Source organism: Electrona antarctica (assembly GCF_951216825.1).
Source record: "Electrona antarctica genome assembly, contig: scaffold_90, whole genome shotgun sequence".
Classification (NCBI taxonomy): domain Eukaryota; kingdom Metazoa; phylum Chordata; class Actinopteri; order Myctophiformes; family Myctophidae; genus Electrona; species Electrona antarctica.
Genome location: NW_027637615.1, coordinates 259,001 through 265,000, shown reverse-complemented (window position 1 = coordinate 265,000; position 6,000 = coordinate 259,001). Strand labels below are relative to the sequence as shown.

At 45.9% G+C, this 6,000-nt stretch overlaps 1 protein-coding gene across 3 annotated transcripts in view; it reads left to right on the top strand.

The window, feature by feature from the left end:
- LOC306918768 (dystroglycan 1-like) overlaps window positions 1–6,000 on the top strand; it is a gene marked incomplete at its 3' end in the record, with an annotated part of 83,561 nt that overhangs the window by 13,445 nt on the left and 64,116 nt on the right. For all 3 annotated transcript variants that reach the window (XM_079531634.1, XM_079531632.1, XM_079531633.1), the window contains exon 2: window positions 5,191–5,526. The remainder of the gene's footprint in view (window positions 1–5,190; window positions 5,527–6,000) is intronic.

Below are 6,000 nucleotides of genomic sequence, written 5' to 3'. Positions count from 1 at the left end.
ACTCGGTCCCCCGAAGAGAAATCTTCTGTGAAGGCACGCTGCTGCTGCCCACTGAAAATAGCTGATCTACAAGCTTGTAGTTTGTAGATTCATTGTAGTTTGGCTATTTTCTTGTAGTTTGGCTATTTTCGGTCATTAGTTATTTTCAGATGAAAGAGTGTTTGAAGTGATCGAAACTAACAATAGAATACAAGTTTAGAACCCGTCTTCCACAAACAGGAATGGATGGTCTCAGATAAATGTTTCTTCAGCTGGTCGGCCCTAAAACTTCATCACCAGAGATTAAAATAGGTTTTTATTCTAGTTTATTCTGCTAGATTTAGTTATAATAATAATTTCTTCTTCCGTTTTCTACATGAATATAACCACATTATAACCATATAAAATGAAATGGGAGTTAAATGCTGCAATTTGTAAGAAATGGCAAAATATGACTCCTAACGTGGTTGAAGTGGGACTCATACAAAATAAAACCATCCCTGCATCCTGGGACTCATTTCTAAAAGACCATCCCTGCATCCTGGGACTCATTTCTAAAAGACCATCCCTGCATCCTGGGACTCATTTCTAAAAGACCATCCCTGCATCCTGGGACTCATTTCTAAAAGACCATCCCTGCATCCTGGGACTCATTTCTAAAAGACCATCCCTGCATCCTGGGACTCATTTCTAAAAGACCATCCCTGCATCCTGGGACTCATTTCTAAAAGACCATCCCTGCATCCTGGGACTCATTTCTAAAAGACCATCCCTGCATCCTGGGACTCATTTCTAAAAGACCATCCCTGCATCCTGGGACTCATTTCTAAAAGACCATCCCTGCATCCTGGGACTCATTTCTAAAAGACCATCCCTGCATCCTGGGACTCATTACATTGAAAACCCTTTTACAGTACATCACTGCATCACTACATTGTCAGTCTTGAGATTGTATTTTTCTTTATTCCATGAAGGGGATTGGGGTTCGCTGGGTCGGTACAACACATGTGAACACCCCAGACAGTTTATAATTCTCATGTGAACACCCCAGACAGTTTTTAATTGAAACACCCCAACTTAAAAACTGTCTGGGGTGTTCACATAAGAATTATAAACTGTCTGGGGTGTTCACATGAGAATTATAAACTGTCTGGGGTGTTCACATGAGAATTATAAACTGTCTGGGGTGTTCACATGAGAATTTAACACCCCAGGCAGTTTTTAATTCTTATGTGAACACCCCAGACAGGTTTTAATTCTCATTTAATTCGCTTTACAGAGATTGTGCATTACATTCACACACGCATTCATACACCGATGGCAGCGGAAACCATGCAAGGCACCAACCAGCACATCAGGAGCAATTAGGGGTTCAGTGTCTTGCTCAAGGACACTTCGACACTAACTCTGGGGGAGCTCAGGTTCGAACTGGCAACCTTGCGGTTACCATCCAGCCACTCTACCCCTGAGCCACTGCCGCCCCTACTTCATTGTGTGTTGACTAGTGAGGTGCACCCTAGGAGACATTTATACTTCATTGTGTGTTGACTAGTGAGATGCACCCTAGGAGACATTTATACTTCATTGTGTGTTGGCTAGTGAGATGCACCCTAGGAGACATTTATACTTCATTGTGTGTTGACTAGTGAGATGCACCCTAGGAGACATTTATACTTCATTGTGTGTTGACTAGTGAGGTGCACCCTAGGAGACATTTATACTTCATTGTGTGTTGACTAGTGAGGTGCACCCTAGGAGACATTTATACTTCATTGTGTGTTGACTAGTGAGATGCACCCTAGGAGACATTTATACTTCATTGTGTGTTGACTAGTGAGATGCACCCTAGGAGACATTTATACTTCATTGTGTGTTGACTAGTGAGGTGCACCCTAGGAGACATTTATACTACATTGTGTGTTGACTAGTGAGATGCACCCTAGGAGACATTTATACTTCATTGTGTGTTGACTAGTGAGGCCTAGGAGACATTTATACTTCATTGTGTGTTGACTAGTGAGGTGCACCCTAGGAGACATTTATACTTCATTGTGTGTTGACTAGTGAGGTGCACCCTAGGAGACATTTATACTTCATTGTGTGTTGACTAGTGAGGTGCACCCTAGGAGACATTCATACTTCATTGTGTGTTGACTAGTGAGGTGCACCCTAGGAGACATTTATACTTCATTGTGTGTTGACTAGTGAGATGCACCCTAGGAGACATTTATACTTCATTGTGTGTTGACTAGTGAGATGCACCCTAGGAGACATTTATACTTCATTGTGTGTTGACTAGTGAGGTGTACCCTAGGAGACATTTATACTTCATTGTGTGTTGACTAGTGAGATGCACCCTAGGAGACATTTATACTTCATTGTGTGTTGACTAGTGAGGTGTACCCTAGGAGACATTTATACTTCATTGTGTGTTGACTAGTGAGGTGCACCCTAGGAGACATTTATACTTCATTGTGTGTTGACTAGTGAGGTGCACCCTAGGAGACATTTATACTTCATTGTGTGTTGACTAATGACTAGTGAGATGCACCCTAGGAGACAATTATATTTCATTGTGTGTTGGCTAGTGAGGTGCACCCTAGGAGACAATTATACTTCATTGTGTGTTGACTAGTGAGATGCACCCTAGGAGACATTTATACTTCATTGTGTGTTGACTAATGACTAGTGAGGTGCACCCTAGGAGACAATTATACTTCATTGTGTGTTGACTAGTGAGATGCACCCTAGGAGACATTTATACTTCATTGTGTGTTGACTAGTGAGGTGCACCCTAGGAGACATTTATACTTCATTGTGTGTTGACTAGTGAGATGCACCCTAGGAGACATTTATACTTCATTGTGTGTTGACTAGTGAGGTGCACCCTAGGAGACATTTATACTTCATTGTGTGTTGACTAGTGAGATGCACCCTAGGAGACATTTATACTTCATTGTGTGTTGACTAGTGAGGTGCACCCTAGGAGACATTTATACTTCATTGTGTGTTGACTAGTGAGGTGCACCCTAGGAGACATTTATACTACATTGTGTGTTGACTAGTGAGATGCACCCTAGGAGACATTTATACTTCATTGTGTGTTGACTAGTGAGATGCACCCTAGGAGACATTTATACTTCATTGTGTGTTGACTAGTGAGATGCACCCTAGGAGACATTTATACTTCATTGTGTGTTGACTAGTGAGATGCACCCTAGGAGACATTTATACTTCATTGTGTGTTGACTAGTGAGATGCACCCTAGGAGACATTTATACTTCATTGTGTGTTGACTAGTGAGATGCACCCTAGGAGACATTTATACTTCATTGTGTGTTGACTAGTGAGATGCACCCTAGGAGACATTTATACTTCAAAGCGCAACAGTATTGCTGATATGCAAGATGCCACTGTTGTGACCGTAGAGGTCTGCGTGCGCGACACCATCGCGGGACAAAGCATAAATTATACTTGATGGGCTGCAGGTGCGCGTGCAGCCGTGCACAAACAGGCTCTGCTGCCGTTTTCATGAGTGCACCTCCCGTTCTTATGACAGCGACTGGAGGTGTGGTTTTGAGGACAACTGCTTTGAATTACTATTATTGTTCACACACAACCGAAACCAAGGATTATATATTTCAAGGGCGAGAGATCACAATAAAACTCCTAATCATTCTTCCTCCACACTGGGAGAAAAACAGCATCTGAGAGTTTGATGGTGCATTTTTTGAGTGGTGCAACCACTCCAAGGAACAGCAATGTCCGTGTTCGACTATGTTTGTGTGTTTGTGTGTGACCAGTACCAATGAGTACCAAAAGTGGCGCTGTTGTGCCAGAAACGGAGAGGGAGATCGTGCTGCATGTTGCCTGTTAATGAGAGAGAGAGAGGGAGAGAGGGAGAGGGAGAGGGAGAGGGAGAGAGAGGGGGATATTTGCACCACTCAGTTCACACGGGTTTGTGATTTTTTTTTGACACGTGAGTGCAGTTAGAACTTTTCCATTGCATCTTATGATGGCAGGGTTCTTGTGCTGCCAGTATGAGGCAGGGTTCTTGTGCTGCCGGTATGAGAGGCAGGGTTCTTGTGCTGCCGGTATGAGAGGCAGGGTTCTTGTGCTGCCGGTATGAGAGGCAGGGTTCTTGTGCTGCCGGTATGAGAGGCAGGGTTCTTGTGCTGCCGGTATGAGAGGCAGGGTTCTTGTGCTGCCGGTATGAGAGGCAGGGTTCTTGTGCTGCCGGTATGAGAGGCAGGGTTCTTGTGCTGCCGGTATGAGGCAGGGTTCTTGTGCTGCCGGTATGAGAGGCAGGGTTCTTGTGCTGCCGGTATGAGGCAGGGTTCTTGTGCTGCCGGTATGAGAGGCAGGGTTCTTGTGCTGCCGGTATGAGAGGCAGGGTTCTTGTGCTGCCGGTATGAGAGGCAGGGTTCTTGTGCTGCTGGTATGAGAGGCAGGGTTCTTGTGCTGCCGGTATGAGAGGCAGGGTTCTTGTGCTGCCGGTATGAGGCAGGGTTCTTGTGCTGCCGGTATGAGGCAGGGTTCTTGTGCTGCCGGTATGAGAGGCAGGGTTCTTGTGCTGCCGGTATGAGGCAGGGTTCTTGTGCTGCCGGTATGAGAGGCAGGGTTCTTGTGCTGCCGGTATGAGGCAGGGTTCTTGTGCTGCCGGTATGAGGCAGGGTTCTTGTGCTGCCGGTATGAGGCAGGGTTCTTGTGCTGCCGGTATGAGAGGCAGGGTTCTTGTGCTGCCGGTATGAGGCAGGGTTCTTGTGCTGCCGGTATGAGGCAGGGTTCTTGTGCTGCCGGTATGAGGCAGGGTTCTTGTGCTGCCGGTATGAGGCAGGGTTCTTGTGCTGCCGGTATGAGGCAGGGTTCTTGTGCTGCCGGTATGAGAGGCAGGGTTCTTGTGCTGCCAGTATGAGAGACAGGGTTCTTGTGCTGCCGGTATGAGGCAGGGTTCTTGTGCTGCCGGTATGAGGCAGGGTTCTTGTGCTGCCGGTATGAGGCAGGGTTCTTGTGCTTATCAGTGTGACGTGGTCTGATAAGACGTCTATAGGGCCTAGACTTGTTTCCATTGTGGTCCTCTGTATAATATCAGAATTCGCTCAGAATCGGTATCAGCAGATATGACCCTGCAGATAATCGTAGATCGGATATCGGGGCATAATTTCATAACCGTGCACCGCTAATAACCATTAATTGTTATTGTGTCTACAGCTGACAGACATCATGTCTGCCTGACAGATCTGTTCATGGATGCTAACGGAGGAGAGAGAAGAGGCCTGTGACCGTGGAGAGGCCTGTGACCGTGGAGAGGCCTGTGACCGTGGAGAGGCCTGTGACCGTGGAGAGGCCTGTGACCGTGGAGAGGCCTGTGACCGTGGAGAGGAGAGGAGAGGAGAGGAGAGGAGAGGAGAGGAGAGGAGAGGAGAGGAGAGGAGAGGAGAGGAGAGGAGAGGAGAGGAGTGGACGGCCTTCTGAACTCCAGTGTGAACAAAACCCTCTCCAGTGGAATCCTCATCTGAGCCGACAGCCTTCAGTCTCCTTCAACACGTAGGTGGTGCTCTTCTGTTTGGGGGGCTGAACTTTGTTCTGTTTGTGCTATATAAATAAAGTATTATTATTATTCTTTTTTGGTATTCAGACAGGTATTCAGACAGCCCCCCCCCCCGCCCCCCCCAGACAGCCAGCAATGAGAAACGGTCCCAAAAAAATGTAGGGTTCCATTTTCGTCACCGCTAAACCCCTTATCCCTAAACTTCTTTGCCTTTTTTTTTCTTTTTTTTTTTACTATTTTGCTAAACACATTTGAATAGTTAAAATGCTCAGTCTACAAGCTCACAACGTGTCAATGTAGATTGGCTAGTTGAACTATTCGAAAATGTTTTTCAAAATAGTAAAAAAAGGCAAAGAAGTTTAGGGATAAGGGGTTTAGCGGTGACCAAAATGTAGCCCGTAGTCTCTGTGACACATCTAGGGGCCGCAATCTGCATTCAAAGACGTTCCTAGAAGCTTTGTCATTGGTCG